We start from the raw sequence: 22,666 nt of genomic DNA on the forward strand, positions 1-22,666 counted from the left end.
TATTTTATAGGCATTTTATTACACCTTAGGTAACATTATTGTAGTTTTAGTAGTGATCCTTATTTTTTTCTTGCTATCAAAATAGCCTATATTAATGAGTGATCATGTAGCGTTCAAATGGTGAAAGAATTTTTAAAAACGGTCCAGTACTTTTTGAGCCAATACGTTACAAACACACTTACATACAAATCTTTCCTCTTTATAATATTTAGATACCTTGTAAATGATCGCTACAATGCAATAAAACTGCAAGGTGAAGCAGAAGTTTTATTTTTTTTCAAGTTTCTTTGGTTGGTTTCAGGCTAATATTTTATGAAAAAATATTGAAGTTTCCGACATAGAGTTGCGATAACAAAATGCCTATATGCACTTACGTAACATAACGTATAAGTAACGTACTTCCGAGAAATATCAGTGATTCGAATGATATTACAGATTGGAAGTACCGAATAACAGTGGGAAAACCATACTAACATTCTTAGTATATTTTTCTTATCATTTGTGTAATAAGCGATTTGGTGATTAGCCTTCTGCGCTTTCCAGGCTAAAAATGGTAGAGTAATGTGATGCTAATAATATATGTTTTGTTTTAAAAATGGTTGCTATTGGACCCACCCCTACATTCTTGACGCATTCTTGTTGTGGGTGACTAGATACTCTTCCCGCTTCCGTGGTACAAATTAGGTATAACCATCTAACGGTACCTAACCACGTAACATACCACGAAAATGGAAATACAAAGAAAATGAAAAAAAAAAAAATTGGTTGTTTGTAAAGTAGGTTTACGATCGAGATGTTTACGTGATAACGTCTTATTGGTGATATAAGTTTTGGGAAGTAAGGAATTAATGAAGATAACAATTTTTTCAAATTTTAAATTACATCTATCGTTTTATTCACACTTTTGATGATAAATTTCGGGTGTAAAATGACAAGTTTACTTATTCGACTATGATATACATTTTTCTTCATACATTCACGGAATGACTGGCAGCGCTCGAGATGAGACGGGAGATCGGTCCGTCTCTCTCTCGTTATACCTGCGATGTGACACAAGTTTCTGAACATGTCACCCGACTAAAACGATTTTAAAGACGTTATCACGTCAAAAAGTATTTAAAAGTAATTGAAATAATAAACATTAAAAATGGATAATGGAAAACTCAAATCAATTCAAAAAGGTCCCTTTGGCAGTGTACCTTTTTTTTTAAATGCTGGCAGTCCTTTCAGCAGGCCTTTCCTCATTGTATTTCGATACTTATTTGTTGAGAAAAGTACCAGCTCTGGAGTCAGACGCCTGTAAATCTTTAATTAGCGCCTGTGCACTTGAACGGCCTCTAAATGTCTACTCGAAATGGAGGAGACATATATTTAACGTTTTTTAATAGAAAATGAAAAATGAAAATGTTTATTGTGTCTCAATTTTACATTAAATACATGAGTTGAGACCGCCCCCGTAAGTAGTCAGAGACACTTGTGTTGGGATTGGCTCGCTACTTCCCTTATTTATACAATATTGAGACAGTTGTTAGAAAATAATACAAAACAAAACAAAACCCAGCTAAGAAGCAAAGCCGGTAAAAAATTAAATAAAATAAAATGTAATTCTCATCGTTTTTAATCTTCAGATTCTATGAACTTCTTCTATGCATGCGTGGTTGTGTGTGTAATGTGTATGTGCGCGCGTGCGTGTGAGAGAGAGAGAGAGAGAGAGAGAGAGAGAGAGAGAGAAAGAGAGAGAGAGAGAGAGAGGGAGAGAGAGAGTGAGTAAGTGTATGCTTGTAGTTAAGTATTTATTATTATTATCATTACTATGTAGGTAATTAATATTATATATTAAATGAATCATACGTAAATATCTTCAAATGTCTATAGTTTTTTACATTCGCGGCGCCAGTGTAAAGCTGGCGTTACAAGTTAGGTATGTACACAGTGTGACGAAGGCTTGCCGCGATAACACGAGGTCAAACAACTAACAAACCAGTAAACGTTTGAATAATGCCTCTGTTTTAACGTATGTGATAAACCTACGCAACATGTGCGGTCTTTCATATCTACCTTTATGAACAGTAACATATTTTAAATACATATCGTTTTTATTTTAATAATATCGGGAACAAAGAAATACATAGTAGGACATAGACAAAAATTATTTCAAGATGAATCTAATCCTTATATATAGTCTGCTACTGCTAATGCTATAATCTGTGCAAATATTGTCTATGGCAGCTTTACAGATCAAATGTTATCTATTATTTTCAAATAAATAAACGACAACACATTATTTAACTATCTTTTTGTTTTCATTGTTATTTAATTTAAATATCTTATGTAGTTTCGCATTTCTTGCGCTCACCTTATTTAATTAAATTTTTCCTTATAGATGTCTGAAAGACATCGCTTTTGTCCTTCTTATTATTTAATTATTCTAATGACGACTTGCGAATTTCTTATACCTTATATAAAATCTAGGAATGAACAATAGTTTTTAAAATTATCATATAAAGACGATTTCAGTTGAAATCAGGGTGATATAATAATAATTGATATTCTACACGGCTTCGGGGATTGTTGTTCATTTTCGAGGTCATTCACCTCATGGACTGTTTTCTAATCAATTGCAATCAAATTTATAATTAAGATGTATTCGATTTTTATACGATAACTAATTGAAACTATAAGTTTCTATTAACGAGCCACGAATTCTTGTTAATTAAAATGTTCAATTCCCAAGGTCATGTACGCATTGAAAATGTTGGATTTGATACAAGAAAAATAGAAATTCAAGAAAAATAATTTCTTAAAATTAATCTTTCACATAATTAAGATATTTTAGGGCCTTTTGGAAAAACCAAAGTCAACATGACCTTATTAACTGACGAGCGTAATTAATTACTTTTTATTCAGTATGTATAAATGAGGCTCTCAGAAGGTTGTAATTAATATCTATAGTTTTCTAAAAAAAATTGCGTATGATTAATTTTTGCCACGTGACTAAATTGAAATGTGGTTTCGCACGTGTTTAAAACACATGAGCGTACAATAGTTGAAAGCTTGCAGCGTAATATTTTTTTTTAGTTTTTTCTTTAACTAGGGTTGCCTGGAAGAGATCGCTTATTAGTAGTGTTGCCCAAATGCAAGACCAAGACGAGACTTAGGCCAGTCTTGGTATTGTCTTGCGTCAATACACCTGGTCTCGGTCTTGGTATTGGTATTGCGCTCTCAGTCTTGGTCTTGGTCTTGATCTTGCAGCAAAGAGTCTTGCAAGTCTCGCAAGACTTTCAAATACCTATTTGCCTATTGCTATTTGTGGGGGCTTGCGGGCTATCCTGGAGCATTCACCAATGTACAATGTTCATCAACCAATAATAGCAGGCAGGCTACAGGCATTGTGTTGAGATTAGCAGATTTCATTACAGTGTGCGTAGGTACATTTTTTAGGCAATTTGTCGTACTCGTGACTGGCGCGCTTTGCTACGTAGGTACTGTCGTTAAAGTATGTGTAAGTAAGAAACGATGTAGGTACCTACTACAACAAAATTGTATTCCTTAGAAAAATAATCGTCGTACCTACACGACGATTATTTTTATTTATTTAGTAAATCATCGCTGAAGACAATAGTCGCTACTAGAGTAGGTACGATAGAAGTTGATAAACCGACACTGCAATTCTCGATGATTTTAAAACAAAATGCGTAAAGCAATATGACGTCGCTCATATTTGGAGCTTTTCCACGTTTCAAGTTTGTTAAAATCACCCACTTCCAATTTTGCAGTGCAATGTCCTTTAAAAAGGTATAATAGGTAATCTATATATATAAAAATGAAACCCGTTTTCCGTTGTCACGACATAACATGAAAACGGTTTGACCGATTTGTCTGATTTTTTTTAATAATATACCTTGAAGTAAGAAGATGGTTCTTACGGAGAAAAATTAAAATAAAATTGAGTGAATCAGTCTAAAAACAACACTTTTCTATATTCCCATACAAAATATTCGTAATAATACTTAAAAGTGAATTTGAACTTTAATACCATAGCATAAAGTTCAAGTGTTAGTGGAGGGGTTCCGGGAAGATAAATTTTTATTTTTTGACATAATGTATTTGTTGTCTTATCAATTTTCTTTTTTTATCTTACTAGCTAGACCGGTGTCCCGAATAGCAGAATAAGTATAAATATAAATAATCGACTGTTAGGCGGTACGATGTTCGCCAGACCAGCTAGTAATAATATAAAATAGGTATATTTTTATTACTTACAACAATTTTTACAAAATCTACCTATCCTTACGACTACATTCTTCATTGCGAGGACAACATAATCTATTTGCGTCCGTTCTGAGCACCCGGAAACTTATTTTATTCTTTAGAACATGGGCAGTGGCGGCGACCTTTGACATGAAAGCGACGGCGGCAACACAAAGTCTAGAAGCGGACTAAATTTTTACCTATTTTGGTGGGGTTGTCAATGTTGGCATTAGCACAGAAAAATAAAATTAAGTAAACACAACGTTTATCCACTTTTTAATAACTAGGTATCCACGATAGAATATTTTTTCTACTAATTTCCTAAGGGTCGATTCGACGAAACTTCAATTTATACACGAGTAACTATACCAAGAATAATCTATTCCATGATTTTAATCTCGAGTAAATCCATAGTCGTTTGTCCACGTAATCGATAGTATAATTGCGCTAGGAATAACAATACGCGAATAGCAAGAAAATGGTGAACGAAAATAAAACTCGGCAAATAAATGTTGTTCTACAACGGGACAGTGTAAGAGCATACATCATGTCAACTCGATTTTGCCGTATTATAGTGTGAAAAAGTAGCTTTTAACAGGTGTCAAACGACAAAAAAAAGTTTTTATTTCTTGTTTGTTTGAGGCTTTCGTCTAAAAAGGAACTTCTGTTGAGCCCAGTTGAATTTCATTCTAATATTATAGAAAATAAAAAATCTAAAAATAAATAAATAAATAATAAATTGTTTAAACGTTTCATTATACAATGCCAGACTATTAATTTAGTGCGTTGCGTTGACTTGAAATTAAAACACAGAACACAATATATTTGTGAAATGACAGAAATCAGCTGATTGGACTGACTGACGCCATTAAATTATTCTAGGAATAGCTGTTATTCCGTGCGAAACGGCGGTATAGTTACAATTCCCGAATAAGCCCACTATTCTTAGAATTTGTAGTTGGTAAAACGTAAAATTTATTTACTCTCGATTAACTGACGATTTATTCTAAGATTAAGATTTACTCTTGTTTGGTCGAATCGACCCTAAGTACTCAGTCTAAATATCTTTTTCAATAATATGTTGTGTGTAATTGAATGGTAAACTCTAAATCTTACTAGAGAGCTTTTTTAAAATAAACTTATTGAAAGCATTGACATGGCATATACACTTTTCAATCTTGCTGCTCACATTTTAGTACCTAGATATCACTCACTATCTATCATTTACCGATATTAACAATGATTATTTCGAAATCAAAATATTCGCAATTCAATAGATGCAATACCTACTTAGTTATTAATTATCATCTCGCCCGACAGCTTTTAACGCTGTAGTGTTCGAATTCAAGCCAGTCTGAGAATGTATTTAAATAAAAAAAACTCAGAGCATTCAATTTATACCTACCTACTGCTGGGACATCTTCAAGGTCATTTAATTTTATACTCCTATACCAACCCTACCAAAATAGGTAAAAATTTGTGTGCCTCTGTCCGTACTCTTTGTCGGCGAATGCGGCGCTCAGTGTCAAATGCTGTGTAACACTTGTTGCAAACCGCGTCTTTGTCGGTAAATTATCAAATAAGTAGGTATTTAATACACCGACCGACCAACAGTTTATTCGCAGAACGTCACATTTCCCCAATCAACTTTGAACCTTAATTCTTTAGCGATAATCTTGAAAATCTGTTGAAGAAATTTAATAGATTGTAGTAGCTTGATGTGCTGGCGTCTGTACCATAGTATTGGCTGCCGTAGAAACTGTTACTAGACCTACTCGACTCGCTGTTAGTTTTAAATTTTGCTAAATAGAAGAATAATATAAACTTTGAAACATAAGTTTCACACCTACATGATGTTTATATAATTTTGTTAACTATAATTTTAAGCACATACCAACCTACGAGTACTAACGTTAGATCTGCACATTAGACATAAACAAGCATAACATATTATTATATACCTACAAGGTATGAACTTTGCTAGAAAGTTATTAGGGAACAGATTTGTGAGTATTAACACGCTACCTACTTAATAAATTGTTGAAATATAATAAGTACTTACCTACCTAATCAATACAATACGTTTCAGGGTGCTTTCAGACGAGCGGCACGTTGCCAATTACAAATACAACTGCAGCTCTTAGTTTAGTGTTATGATTTGTGATACCTACGGTTTTGATACTGGGGAACGTTTCTCAAAATCAGGATTGAAACCAAATACCTACTTAATAACGCCCAAATCTCAGTTTGTCTTAACTGCAAGACGCAAGAGTCTTGCAGGCTTAAGTATTGTCTTGCTCAAGTCTTGCAGGGTTCAGTCTTGGTATTGGTCTTGCTATAATAAGGCGGTCTTGGTATTGGTCTTGGTCTTGCAAAAACGCAAGAACAAGACCAAGACTGCAAGACCAAGACCGATTTTGGGCAACACTACTTATTAGCGATAAGGCCGCCCGTTGCATCCCTTATAATTTTTTTTTTTTTGTATTGTGTTTGATTTATTGTTTTTTGCAACGAAGTGTTAATAAATAAATAAATAAATAATATAATTACAATAGCTGTTAAAAACAGCGGTACTCATAATCGTTTATTAAATTATCCTTTATTTGTAACAAGTCCAATATAATAGCTACAGATGTTTAAATGCGGAAAGTCAAGTATGCTCAACGTACCCCATGGATGAGATAAGTTGAGCAAGGGTATGGGGCAAGTTGAGCACTAAGAATGTCTAGGCCAAACCATGGGTTCTATGTTAACTTGAGATGAAGTAAAATATGTGTTTGACAATCAGCTCTATATTTATGGTCTTTTATTGACAGAACAACAAAACTTAAAGAAATTTTCTTTGTATAATTAACCGAAACTAGAATGAGTCCAGCTGTGGCAATATTTTCTCCTGAGAACTGTTAAATATGTTTCCAAAGAAATAATAAGAAATTATCAACAAACCCAAAATCTATTTATTACGTACCTATCTCAAGACGTATATACAGTTTCATTTACATTACACATTAACACATTTCATATAATTATGTAATAAAGTAAAAACGTATTTATACTCGCAAAACTAAACACTATAATAATATTATGAATTATTATGACGAGTAGCAGAAGGCGGGGTTCTATCACGCACCGATAGTAATTGTTATAATTATTTAGTCTGTGGACATTAGAGGCGCCATATAATGTTTAAGTAAATAATAACACGCCACGCCGTGATAACGTACTATGTAAAAACTTGTATTAGTAAAATTTTAGCTACATTAATCGGGGACAGGAAAATCAGTGTTTCTGTGAGCAATATTTAAAGGGGGTTAAGATTTCCTACATTTAATTAATTACTTTTTAAATAAAAACCTAAAATAAGTCGGGATGAAAACAAAAGAGTTTTTTTTTAATTGCTGTATTTATATACTTTTTATATAAAACACAATAATGGACGCATCAAAGATTACTGCTAAATTTTATACGATTATTCCAAAAAGGTTTTTTCATAGAACGACGACACAAAGAGATTTTTCCTGTTACACGTGTTAGAGATATTTTTGTCTAGAAATCATAATATATCCCACTTTTATTTTCATATTAATTATTATTACAATTAGGAGTGTGTATTAATTAATATTTATTTGCCAGGAAAGAGGTATAGATGAATGGGCATTAGCGCAAATTAAGATTAAGATTTCGGCAGAATACTTATAAAAATATATAAAGAACTCAAGTTATCAATCATTAAACAAAGACTCCATTGAAGTCATTTTATCATAACATATATAGAAAATATAATTACTTAGTTATGGAAAATTTACATTAATTATGTACTAAAGTAATTATCTTAAATGTTTTCCGTATTATTATCAACATATCTATTCTCTCGATACATTATAGATTTATAATATAAACAGTTATTGATAAGATAACATATTACGCAATTATCAAGTGTAGTTTGTTCACTTTTCGTTTATATCGAACACACAATCTTTGTTTTGACAGAAATCAAACACACCTCCGATAAACCCTGTGCGGTCAGACTTGAAACGTGCTGTGAAATGACACTTTGACAGCTATACTTTTTTAAATTCCGCGTTACGCTGAATAAATTTTCATACATGAATAAGTATGGCAAGTCTCAAGATACGCCCCCAAAGCTAAGTCGGCCTGGAGAACATGACTTTTTATTTGTGGCAGGTCCCAATTCTCTGACTAACAAAAGATAGTAGTGGGCCAATCCCTAGAATACCCTGCTTTGGATGCAAATGCATCTCCATGGCTATCATAAGGGGGCAATTAGCTGATAAAAACAGTCGTAAAACGCAAGATTTTTGTATCGATCCGGCGCGGGTCATCAAAAATCGCTTAGGTCGATTTAAACACGCGAATACCGTAACGTACTAGCCGAGATAAATTCATGGAAAATTACTTTGCTCAGAATTTTTAATCTTACGTTATCTATGATAAATTACTGTCATAAAGCTATCATAACAGTTCGGAAGGACCAAAAGTAATGCAAGGAATGCGATTTTGTTTTATTTTTATTATTTAGATATAGAATAGAATAAGAAATTTATCTAATTTATTTTTTATGAAAAGTTTAAATATCATTAGAAGTAAAATCCTATATAATTATATACATATCTTGTCTATGATTTAAACTTATTTTTTTTAATATTTGAAAATAAGTTTTCGGCCACGTTAACAAATAATATAGAATAACAATAATTAAAAAAAACAGCCTCTACGCCCTGATTAATATAATGTTAATTACATATTTCAGCAGCTCATTAATTTTCTTAAGCTACAAATGCAATTTCAACATGTTAAAAAATATGTCTTCATATGAAAATTTTCCTAAGCTTTCCGCCCTTCATGCGACGGGAAGAATGCCAAGAGTAATATCGATAATTTCAGAATGATGTTACGTACGCTTCCCTAATGAGTGCTAATATTTAAATAATGTATCTAAAACTTGAGAAAATTTATATTGTTTTTTGAGCGAACCACGACTGCCTTGAAGATCTCGCCGTACTATGTTAATTTGAGGAAAAGATTTGTGTTTTTATAAACTTCAAATAAACTTAACTCTAGAACCGATTTCGAAAATTCTTTCACTGTTGGAATTCTACATTATCCGTATAACTCCGTAAAAACTTTGGCATAAAAAAACGGACACTTAAGGACGTTATAGGGTCGATTTCAGTGAATTGAATCAAATTTAATTGCTTTACATAGTCTGTATACTTATAATCGTGTAAATTAATACGCATGAACTGAATTCTGGCAAATTTTTTATTACTTTGATGAATTCTTTAAAACCAATGTACACTGCCAAACAAATGGCCGGCAATGAAGACAAGAAGAATTTTTTACTTTATTTAAAACTAAACACGATTCATTAAATTAACTTAAATCGACTTTAGAAATTAAATTTCCTTTGGTGCCTGTTTTTTGCAAAAGGGTTTATATTTAGCTGTGCGAAGCCGGGACAAGGCGGTCGGAAGTTATGTAATAAATTCGCGTTTAAAGTTCTTTACGTTAATTACGATTTATTTGGTGTGTTAAGAAAATAACATTCGTTTAAAATTTTCAGGAGAGGATTTAATTCGAGAAAGAATAAAGCGCTTTTAAATAGAAATTTTATAATCATTTATTTTGAATTATAAATCTCGCGACGTTTCATGCTATTGGTCTTATTCTTGGTGGATTTTAAATACCTACAAAGCGCCCTGTTCTATCACCACAGTATTAATTTATTAACTTAATCAGCTAATTTACAGTTTGTTTTAGTTAAGTTTATAATTAATTTTTTATCATTAAAAGAAGCATCAACAAAGCTGTTTAGAAAAAGAATATTTTTCCACAGAATACCAATTACTTCTATAAGATTTGGTAACAAATTGCTTGAAAGTGAATTTGGCTCTGATTAATTCTATTGAAGGCTTTCCTTAGGTACAAAGCGATACAAGCAAAATCGGTCCCAAATTAGCCACATTATTGAACGACCAATGATTCAAGACGATGGAACCAATCTATGTAATGTGTTTGAAATTGTAATCCTTATTAGTTTACGGACACATTTCTACGTTAGTTTAGGGCAAGAAGACGAGAGAAGCTTTAAATTATTGAAAACCAATAGAAATATAAATGCTAATTCGATCGAAAGTTTATTTTCACACGTAGTTTTTGTTTATAATTTGTTTAATGTTAATTAATTAAATTTCGTCATTTTATCGATATATTCATTTGACCGAGGAACAATAGAAGAAAAAAAGGTTAGTCGACATCACAGGAGACCGAAGAGCTCGCAAACGGCGGACAAAGAATTAGTCTAGCTATTGGGGAACGCTGCCAGTATCTTCGGAACTTTGCCTAAAGGGACTCCTTTTAATAATATATTTTAGTTTTTATATTTTAAGGTTAGTTATTGTTTTTGTTGTTCTTTTTTTGTATTTATAAGCTAGGTTAAATTATCATCTTGTGCTGTCATTTAACTAAGTAGCTTGTATTAGGTACTAATATATTTAATTGTAACATGATTCTTTATGACATGGAAGAAAATGTTAATTTTAATCACTAACATTGTTAGTACCTACTGAAAGATTCTAGTAATTTAATGTAACAGTTATACGTAGTACATCTTTAGTTCCCAAATACAACTTTTTTATCAAAAATCAAGACAACACTTGTGCGTGCGCTAGCTTATGGCAGTCGGACTCCAACCGACGGCGATTATTGCACTGCTATTTTACTGCGAACATCTATTATATCTTAATAAGTAAAGCATATTTATACTTAACTAATTTATTTCTTTATAAATATTAAATACCAGCTTATCTTCTTTTAGTCTGTAATTGTATTTTCCTTTTCATTGGAATATTCACTCCAAATTTTCCTTTAGCAAGTGTCGCGACAATAGCCTTTGTAATTTGACTAATTGGTCGTGGCTATCAATTACGATGGTTCCAAAACATTGTTCAAGTACTGAAAACTAGGCTATAACGGTCAATTTAACGTTAGTCTAGACGTCAGCAGTGGTTAGCGATTATCACTCTTACCGTGAGTAATAAAGTCAAATAGTTGTATTAGGTCATAGTAAAAATTATTATTTGTGTACTTTCATGTATGTGAAGAAAATTAAACAAAAACTTTTAAGGTTTACTTGACCTTAGTAACAAAGACTACTAGTGGTATATTCCAAGAGGTTTCAAAAAAAAAAAAAAAAAAAAATCTTAGTTAAAATACACTTCAAAATTACATGTGTAATAGTCCAACAGTTGAGCCAAGCTATATGTTTCATCCACGGGAGTGGACCGGCATCACATCCACCGAGGAACTGATTAACATGTGTTTTTAAATATGGTTAATGGTATTTTTGAATGCATTTATTAAGTAACTAAAAGTGTTTTGTCTGATAAAGCAAGACACCTTTTATCACGAGTATGTCTACTGGCTCCGCTGGACTAGCTATCCAGAGAGAATGGGTGAGAGTGTCTAGAAAGCATATCTAATACCAATAGGGCATAGATATTGCTGAAAAGACTCCGTGAACATCGACTCACGCGCGCTTTATGTGACCGATTGGTTGAATTACAAGTGAATAATTAATTTCATACAAAATTTCACATTGATATCTTTATAAGAACATTTAATAAATAACTTTTTATGTACTATAGTGATTAATGTCTTGTGTTAGATTTATAACACAAGATTTATAGTGTTATACACATGCATAATAAATGGTATATTATGTAATATGGCGCCGTTATGTTACCTGAGAAGGCTCTATTTGTAGCCCTGTCCTTACACGTATTGTATTTTATCGAATGCTTATAAATAAATGAACGATTTTTGTAACAATTTACGTCTGTATCTTGGGAAAAAGAACTAAAAGAGAATGCCATAGTATATTACCGTTTTGTGCTTAAATGTGGAATCTCATGGTTTATTTGTTGATGGGTCCGATTTCTTATGAAATTGATTCGAATTGGATGAAAATTATTTATAAAAAAATAAGAAAAGCTACATTAAAATTCTCTTTTATCACATTACACATTTTAGTTTATTATAAATAGCTAAGATGCAAACTTAAATTACTGCAAGAGATAAATGAACTTGGAAAACAGGGACTCAAATTTAGTGCAAAAATAAAAAAAGTTATAAAATAACACCATTCCACATTGATTATTTAAAAGACAAGACAGACAAGACAGAAGGTAGGCATTATATATTAATTAACGAGAACTTAGGCAAATCTAACCGAAATGTTTTGGAAACAATTCATTCATTCAAATGCGATGTGATATCATTTCACCCTTTGACCTCTAGTAGGGCTGCTAAACGACACTAAAACTAATTTGTATTACAACAGTTGTAAAATAACAAAGTTGCAAATGCTAACACCATATATTTAATTTTTAATTGATAAATTACTTCGTCCCGAGAACACCTGGCTGTAACTTGTTAACTAAAAATCTTAAGTTTTATTAAATATCGCTTTTTTGCTTAAAATAGCGGAATCCATGTGAAATCGTTACAGGTTTCATAAGACTCATATTGTAAATATATGGAATATTAAAAAATCCGAATAATTATTATCATAACACGCGCATTTAGCTAATAATAAAATCATCAATTTTAATTCGATTAAAAAATAAGATTAATAATGAATACCGTTAATTTTCCATACTTGACATAGGCTTTATGTATTTTTTATGTACCAGGAGGCAACGGACGATTACATTGCCAGAAGGCTCGCTAGTGCGTTGCCGGTATTTGTTTATATAATATTTATTTATGTAGTATATTTAAATATATATTACAAACTGTGTTAAGTTACAAATTTATTGATTAAAATCAAATTACATTCTAATAGCAGATCCTTATTATAGACTAATTCACTACCACTCAGTACAGAAAAACTTAATACTTTCGTGAAGAAAGAAAGACTTTTTAATTCAATTCCGATTCATAATTTATGGGCCTTCAAAACCCTTGATTGGTGAGTTCAACCTGAATCCGCTTTAAATATGATTTCTTACGTTGCCCTACAACTTGTCCGAGACGAAATAAACAATACACACACATAAAACATGTTTACATTATTTGATAAGTCGCAAAATACTACGCGCTCTGAAATCTTTACATTATTAAATATTTTTACATCGCTGTGATATCATTAAATTTCTGAACCTATCTACTGATTTGTCTCACTTAAATTCCTAATGAATATAGTATTGTAACCTCTATAAAGAGGTTGTCTTTTAAATTGAACAGATAAATGAAAAGAATATCTAGAAGTATTTGCTGTATAAAGTGTTATTTGTTGACTGTTGGACGCCATCTAAAATCAATTTCGAAGTGTTTACCGAGGACCCTACATCCTTTCCAACTTAAGCTTGTTTGCTGATGATTGTTTACCAATTTATCCAACCAACTCTGGGCTTTACATAGTCTTTTATTTATAAGTTAGCACGGAGAAAGAATTTAGTCGATGTTATGGTAGCGACCTCATAGTAAAGTAGGTTCAAAGACGTCATTAATTATTTGGAACGACCTGTCAGTCAATGGAATAAAAAATGAGAGCTTTCTGGCCTATTATAATATCGGACAAAATGCTTCTTACTTTCGAATGTCAGAACCGGAACATCATTTGTACTACGTAGATGCTTACGTATATACACAATAGAACAAACAGTATTCATATTACAGTCGCAAAAGTACGTTCAAATTGTATTCTGTGCAAGTTATGGCGTATATGAATGCATTCTCGGACATACTGAACTTATGCTATTGGATAATCAACAGGTAGGTATTAAACGTTCTACATTTAAATAGTTCGAAAAGCGACCGGAGTCGTACTTACAGATAAAGTGTCACGAATTCCACAGATGTTTTTAAAAACAAATGTTATCCGTCAACAAAAACACATGAGGTGCTGTACACTGGGGCCGTTAACCCGACTGTCGGACTGCGTTTCGAAAACTTAGCAACAAACCCAATGAATATTCAAAAATAGACCGTCGTACTGTGATACACGCGCGATATTGCATGTAGTATCGCTCGCTACACTGCACACGCGACTAGACTCTATACTAGGGTAGCAACAGGCGATAGGACGCCGAATCTCTACGAAAATTGAGTTTAAAAGTTTCCAGTGGCAACACAAAGTTAAGATCGCGAGAGGGCTCAACGCGGCGAGAACGCGGCAGCCCTGCGACGCTTGGAAATCGACTGGCGCCTCAGACCGCGCCGCTCCGCACCTCGCATCGCGAACCCACACAAGCTAACGACTCACAGGCAAACGCACACTTCGACATCTCCGACCGCAAGTACACTACACACACGCACAATACTGATAAACAGCATAAACACAACCGCGATGCAGTTGCATTTATAAACATACCTATCCCTCTTCTCAGGCGACGCACAGTTGGACATGGCGATAGCAGCAGCTATCGAGCACGGGCTCCATTGTAATAAATCCTTCGATAAGTTTTTCCTTGTATGCTAATGAACGGTAAAGGTAACTCGAGTTGTGACCCTCCGACATCTTTAAACTGTATGCTTAACATTGTGAATGTAGAGTCGGGCATACTCATACGTATTGCTTTCAATTTATGTTTTAGTACGTAGAGCTTAACTCAAGCCTAAACCAAATTGGAAAGTAAATTTGAGGTTTAAACAGGAATAAATAAATATTCTTAATTATTCTTCAGGGTTTTGAATTGAGTCGTAAATTTTTTGTATGAAAGATATTCATCCTAGATTTAACTGTTGAAATGAGTTATATTCCTCAGTCACGTGTTTGTGTATTGAATACACGAAAAATTTGCACATTACAACTCCATTGAGGTCATTACCTACTTTTTTGCGAGTACAGCTATTTGTCATGGGTCATGTTTTTGCTCGTTTCTCAAACTTTCGGTATCATCAGCCACCTGTCTCATATAATACATATAAAAAAAACTGTAAAAACATACAGATTTTTTTTAGTGGGTCTAGTGGTTAGTACCACTGACTGCCAATCCATGGGTCCCGGGTTCGATCCCCGGCTGAGACGAACATCGATGTGATGAGCATTTTGTGTTGTGCTTAGGTCTTGGGTGTTTAAATATGTATTTATATGTATATCTATCTATGTATGTATATCCGTTGCCTAGTACCCATAACACAAGCTTCACCAGCTTAGCATGGAACTCGGTCAATTGGTGTGAATAGTTTCCAAATAAATAGAAGTCACTGACGCAATAATAGAATACATTTCGCGATTAAATTATTTTATAGAATCGCTCCGGTATTATATTCTTAAGTATGTGCGGAAAGAACAATCCAACCAATACTCGAACATACAATCTCAAGCAGAATCACTCGATTAACTTGAATATTTATTACACGGAAACAATAAATAATAAAGAACATAAAATATAATAAACATAACTTACTTGAATGAAATCCATCAAATTTTCTCACAGCATGAAAATTACCTGAAATGAAAAAAACTACCGAAAATTTATATGATTCAAATAACAAAAAATAAATTCAAAAATAATATTTTAACAATACATTGAACTGTTTCGTCTCGGTTAATGTTTACTTTTAATTAATATTTCAGATGTAATACGTATGTTATAAATTGTCAAAGTAATAAAAAGTGATATTATATATCGTAAGTGATAAAATGAATGAATGAAAAAATTAAACGCGATTAGAATTATTCATTTAGACTTAAGAATTATATAACAGTGGATGAACCCTACAACTTGTCCAAGACATAAATAACACACACATCTACGAGTAATATACGTCATACGTATGTTATTACGTGAATTGCCTCATTATGTTATCTATTTTATAATTTGATATTGATAATAATATAATAATTTATAATACGTATAATGTTATTAAAATATTAAATAGGTTTAGGGTTATATATATATATATAAAGCCCTAAATGTTCTGATGGGTAGAACAGACTGTATGTGTCTGAAACGTATTTCAGATCCAGAAGTCATACCCTGCTATCTGAGTGGAGCACACAGACTGTCCTGCGCCAGTCACCAATTCCGCTTATGATCTCGTTGCTTAACTGCTCCTCAATTCTGCACCAGAATTCGATATATATGTGACAGGTTTGAGAAGACTAAGGGAAGTACGTTGTTTTTAAGTAGTAATAAAATTTGTTAGCAAGTTATATCTTAACACTTATTCGTTTGACGAAACTTGAACTTTCACCTGATTTACCAAAAAGGATAGAGTCATAGTTTGCAAGGAATTTGTAGAACATACACTAACAAAATTCAGCGCATCTAGAGGAAACCTAAGAAGATTACCATACTCAAATATCTACTATATAAAAATAAGTCGGGTTTTCCTTCCTGACGTTATAACTCCAGAACGCACAAACCAATTTCCACGGTTTTGCATTCGTTGGAAAGGTCTCGGGCTCCGTGAGGTTTATAGCAAAGAAAATTCAGGAAAAAAATCAACAGAAAAGCGGGATCACCAAACGAAATGTTACGTAAAACGAAGCCATCTGGTGGCGAAACGGAGTTCGCCGAGTTTGCTAGTTATATATATACATATACCTATATTTCAGCAATATCACATATATACAGGTCTAACAGATGAAACTTACTTTGAAGTTAAAAGAATATATTTTGAATTAAGAATCATAAACTGTTCGATATTTCACATACAGTATTACGCCGTACTTATGTGATTAAGAATTGTCTATTAAACAAGTGTTAATTGCTTCTTAAAAAACAGTTGTAGCTGAGCCGTAAACTCACGACCTCATGCTTCATTAGGCCAAAATTGCTCCACAAGTGATTATGTATATATTTTCATGGGGTTAACTGTAATGTAAGCCAAGGATTAAGATATTTAAATAGACTTGAAATAGGTCGTATCTTTCTTTCTTTTCCCAATATAGGACAATGCGCAATTGGACTTTTTTCTCTAAAAACTGCAGCGTGGTGAAGCCAAAAGTCAGATAACAAATGGTAGTTTCTTTCAGTTGGCAATAGCTGTATCATCTATCATGCTTTAATAGGGCGACCATGGTTTAAACTATTTCACAATTCAAACAAAAATGGCAATAAACAGTCTTAAGTACTCGTAAGAGAGACATCAATTATTATTAGAAAATTTTTAGTTCTGAAATATTTCATAATATTTAGATAAATACCATAACCTCATTACTGAATTCAGACAAATGGCGAATCTTTCATGCCGATTTTTTTGAAATACATTAAGTTATTTATTACAATCAAATATACAGTATTTGAATTTTTTTATCCTACATAGTAATAATGAGCGAGGAAAGCACCAGCTCTGGGGTCAACCGTACTATCTACCAGGCGCCAACTTAATTCTTTAATAAGCGCATGTGCACTTGATCCCCACCGCACAAGTCTCTAGCCCTAGCGCTTTTCTTTATTGTTAAAACAACCTAAATTAAGAACTATCAAACTTAAAAGTTTTCATCAATAAAAATGGCTCTCACTGCTGCTTCACGCAGTGTATTTTGAGATGAGGGCACTGTTGGTAGTGAGGGCAGGGTCTCATCATCATCATCAGAGATAAGTTCCTCTTTTAAATCAATGGCTATATTGTGCAATACTGCCAAAGCTACAACATACATCTTAGTGTTTGGTAGAGATGTTCTAAATATATTATAATATATACTTTTAACTTAATAGAATTTATGTTACACTTAATGTAAGAGAATAATAATAAATATTTATTAATTTAATTTTTCAAATGTAAGTTGAACTTTATTGACTATAATGACTCCTTTTCCAGTCTTTGATTATTTAATTGTAATTAATTATTTGTAGCAAATAATTAATTTTAAAAACTATTTTTAATAATGCCAAAGAAGTATAACTTCTTACGCGCGTACATACGTACACGCACCCTTTTTTTTAAAATAAATCTACTATATTAAGCAAATTATTCTTTTTCGTTTATTGTCTTTCAAATGTTTTCAATTTAAAATGACAAGAAAGGTATAAGCTATACCTTTTTTTAGAGCGCAAAAAAATATTTTTCTACGCCAATATATGGCGACCATACTGGTACAAAATGGCGCGCCAACTGCTCCGGGATCTTATCTACATTAGTAATTCGTTTCACACCCGCGATATTAATGTACTATGCTAAGAAAGAGCATTCTATGTTATTTTATTTCCAGAAATACATTCGCGAAATAAGTGCAGTACGTGGTCTGAAACAAAGGAATTTCAAAATATTATCTCGTTTTGTTTATTATTCGACTAAACTAGTACTTTGAGCCTTTGCATATGGCAACTTTAGCGTTATTAATAGCTAACGCCAGTGCAATAAACGCTCGGTAACAGGAAAAATAGAACGACGTGTACCGTAACGGTCAAAATGTTATGCAAATAGTTGTAAAAAATCGAATAAGATTTGACAAAAACTTTTTGAAAATCTGTAATGAATTACCTGAATAGTTTAATGAAATTCTAAGATCGTTTAGTTGGCATACGTGGCCCGTGGCATATGTATAATGTATATAATATATATGTTAACGTAAAATTGTAAATACCGTTAGATTGTAATCTATCTCGCGAGATTATAAACTGTCGAAAGATTGTGAACCTCAGCGTACTGCTTACAATTAAACGTATTATTATTCGGTAGATTGTACTCTATCGAAGTGAAACCGTCAAATTACTATCTAAAATTGTCAACTGTCCGAAGGCTGTCCCCGATTGGGCGGCTTTATAGTAGACCGTTAATTAGTAATACGTTAAATTGTAAGGAGTACGTTGAGTTCACAATCTTTCGACAGTTTACAATCTCGCGAGATAGATTACAATCTAACGGTGTTTACAATTTTACGGTGACATATACATTTTATTACGAATAATATTTGGTATAGTAACAGATAATTATTAATCGTATTGCTTTAACAAATGATTTCTTCTTATTTTAGGCGATTAAAGGGTAATCAAGTAATGTATAGTGCAATACATAAAATAATTCGCAAAATTTTCAGCTTTATTATTCTTTATGAGCTCAGCGGCACGTGTTCGCTACAGATTATAATTTAATTCATAATTAATTATCGTTGCTTATAAGTTCGCGCAATAATATAACTCGCAATTGTGCTTTGTAGAAAACATTTCCAGCAGTTCTCTATTGTATTAAATTGTCGTATTAATTTTACCGTAATAATTAATTATTGCGGGTATAAAACAAAAGACTGCACACTAACGAAGCAACAAATATATATGTATGCTTCTTTTCAGCTTTATTGTAGTTAAACAAGCTATGGTAAAAATATCGGGTAAATTTGTCAAATCAAGGTTCCACATAGCAAATTTCTACATATGTTCATCGCTTGGCTCAATGGTGCACCATGCAATAATGTGGTGACGCATGCTCTTTAACCCCATAGAAATTAATTAAAACATCCTGTGAAATGAATAAAAGAAGGTACAAATTTTTGGCTTTAACCTAACTAAACAAACAAGACAACATAAACTCCACTTAGAATCAAAAAAATATAAAAAAACTTAACCTTATGTAATTAATTCACTGGGAACTGAGATAATATCGTTTACATCATGCATGTATAATATAAATATAATAAAATAAAAAAATATATATACAATGGCCACTTCCCATCTACATGGAACCAACTACAGAGCTGGTGCGGCTTGTGAAGCGGCTGAAAAAAATAAAGCATGCAAATACAGGGGTCTGGGCTCAGAATATGATTTTGTCCCATTCGGTGTCGAGACCCTTGGTCCGTGGGGTGCTAGCGCTTTAAGGCTTTTTAAAGAAATTTAAAAAAGGTTAGTCGACATCATAGGATACCGAAGATCTGGCAGCTACCTCGGACAAAGAATTAGTCTAGCAATTCAAAGGGGGAACGCTGCCAGTATCTTCGGAACCTTGCCTAAAGGGACTCCTTTTAATGATATATATTAGTTTATGTTAAGTTTAGTTATTTATTTCAATGTATATTATTTTATTATTAGTTTTATGTGTCTATATTCATAATATATATTGAATTCAGAATGCAAATACCACCCATAAAAAAGATGTAGAGTTTCAATAACGATACCTCAAATTTCAGAACAGAATTTATTTTATTTATAAAAAATGGACTACCTAAATCTAAATTTAAATCTTTACCGGCACGTTCTAATCCACAACCTCACCGGATGTGAAATTTTCCATTCGAATTGACGGATCTCATTCACGAATATATTTTCGCCGAACGCACGTGGTATTTGTGTCGATATAATATGCCAGTAGGTGAGCGACCGCTAGATGCAAACAAACAACTGATCGATATGCCTTTCAACTGTACAACATACAGTAAAAAGTAATATCACCATTCTTAACACAATTGTATGATCGCGCATCACGCAAAAAGTACATTGTTTTACCGGTAATTGAGTACAGAACACCGCAATCGAATTAAAAGATAATCATAAAAACAATAGATGATCACGTGTGTACACTTGCCAATAGGTAGCAGCTATAATAATGTTTTACCTATATATAAATGTTGTTCGTTTCTCTCGCTAAAACTCGAGAATAGCTGGACTAATTTGGCTAAATTTCTTGATATTTGTAGATGTTCAGTGAAGGTTTAAATAAGAAACACGTAAACAAAAACATTATTACACAAACATATTAATATAAAGTATTTCTTTAAAAATATGATAGAAGATTTGTAAATATCGTTGAGGTTTTTATAGACTGTGACTGTATGAGTATATGTTTAATTTGTAATTAATTGTGTATGTGTGTTCATGTAGATTCGAGACTCGTTTCGATTTACTTACTTACTTATTTTTTTTAAATTTAATATCTGCCGACGTCTGCCGTGTCCGCTAGTAATTTATATACAGGGTGGCCAAAAAGTCGTGGATCAAACGCAAATAGGGGATAGATGAAGTCATCAGCGGCAAAAAATTGTTCTACGGGAGGTCTCTAAGGTCAACCCCTGCAGAGTTATGATTTATTTTGGTTTTATATGAAAATTGACTTTTTTTTACTAATTCTTCTTAAAATTCGAAAATATCTACATCCTGTATCTTTCTCATAATATCCACTAGATTGGTACTAATAAGTTCTTGCGATAGACATACTATTTATAGTTGTTTATTGAGTGTATTCAAGATAATATTAAGTGATACGATATAACATTTTTTCAAATCATAAATTTTTCTTTACTTTGGACCCCACTGTGAAAAAAAATTACTCCACCGAAAAGTGTCCCTGTACTACAAGTCATGGCGCATTTAATAGGGATTCTGAAAAGGTATTACACGTGGCCATGCGTCGCTCTAATATCTTTCTAGGAAGAATTACAAACAACGATTGTGAAATAATAATTGTATTAAAACAATTATTTCTCAATGGTTGTTTGTAGGAAACAAAATATTTTACAATAAAATATGCTCAAAATTCCTGACTCTGACCATAATACTTAATCTGCACCGTCTAATCAAATTCCTACGTAACCCTCCAGCCATCTGTCCAATTTTTTGAATCTAGTCCGATTCACACAGTACTGGTCCCATGTAGGTAAATAATCTATCAAAAGTCCGAATCGTTGTTGTTTTTTCGTCCTAGAAAGATATTAGAGCGACTCATGGCCATGTGTAATACCTTTTCAGATTCCATATTAAATGCGCCAAAACTTGTAATACAGGGTCACTTTTCGGTAGAGTAATTTTTTTTCACAGTGGGGTCCGAAGTAAACGAAAAGTTTTGATTTGAAAAAAAATTATATCGTATAACTTAATACTATCTTCAATACACTCAATAAACAACTATAAATAGTATGTGTTAAGCAAGAACTCGTCAGTACCAATCTAGTGGATATTATGAAAAAGATACAGGTTGTAGATTTTATCGAATTTTAAGAAGAATTAGTAAAAAAAAGTCAATTTTCTTATAAAACCAAAATAAATCATAACTCTGCAGGGGTTGACCTTAGAGACCTCCCGTAGAACAATTTTTTGCCGCTGATGACCTCATCTATCCCCTATTTGCGTTTGATCCACGACTTTTTGGCCACCCTGTATATATATATTATATATAAAATTTCGCGATCATGAAGAACTCTAAATAAGTTGCAGCAATGACTGATAACTGTCAAATAGCATACCTATGTTTTCGTCTGTTGCGTTGATCATTAACCTGGCAAGTATTTACATAACAATTATAGTTGCTCCGGGAGTTGTTCAATTTCAGGACTAAAAATGGTGAACTTTTGTGCACGACCAATAAATTATTACAGATAATTCGTATAAAATTTATTACACAAGTTCACAAACAGCATTATTTGCATTAAACAGTAATTTATAAGTAACGATCGAAATTTCTGTCGTTTAAAGTCGTTTATACCGGAGATTCCCTTTATAAAATTTCC

General features: G+C 32.6%; 1 protein-coding gene across 4 annotated transcripts in view; it reads right to left on the bottom strand.

Moving 5' to 3' along the window:
• The window catches only part of LOC125060957 (dual 3',5'-cyclic-AMP and -GMP phosphodiesterase 11), a 201,669-nt gene that overhangs the window by 114,580 nt on the left and 64,423 nt on the right, over positions 1 to 22,666 (bottom strand). For 2 of the 4 annotated variants that reach the window (XM_047666088.1, XM_047666087.1), the window contains exon 1: positions 14,108 to 14,483. The exons of 1 other annotated variant lie outside the window; for it this stretch is intronic. The gene's annotated coding sequence lies outside the window, so the exon portion shown is untranslated. Of the gene's footprint in view, positions 1 to 14,107; positions 14,484 to 15,686; positions 15,744 to 22,666 lie in introns of those variants that run through there. One more of the 4 variants, XM_047666090.1, reaches the window with a different exon arrangement.

This window comes from Pieris napi, chromosome 22, assembly GCF_905475465.1.
Source record: "Pieris napi chromosome 22, ilPieNapi1.2, whole genome shotgun sequence".
In the NCBI taxonomy this organism is placed as follows: domain Eukaryota; kingdom Metazoa; phylum Arthropoda; class Insecta; order Lepidoptera; family Pieridae; genus Pieris; species Pieris napi.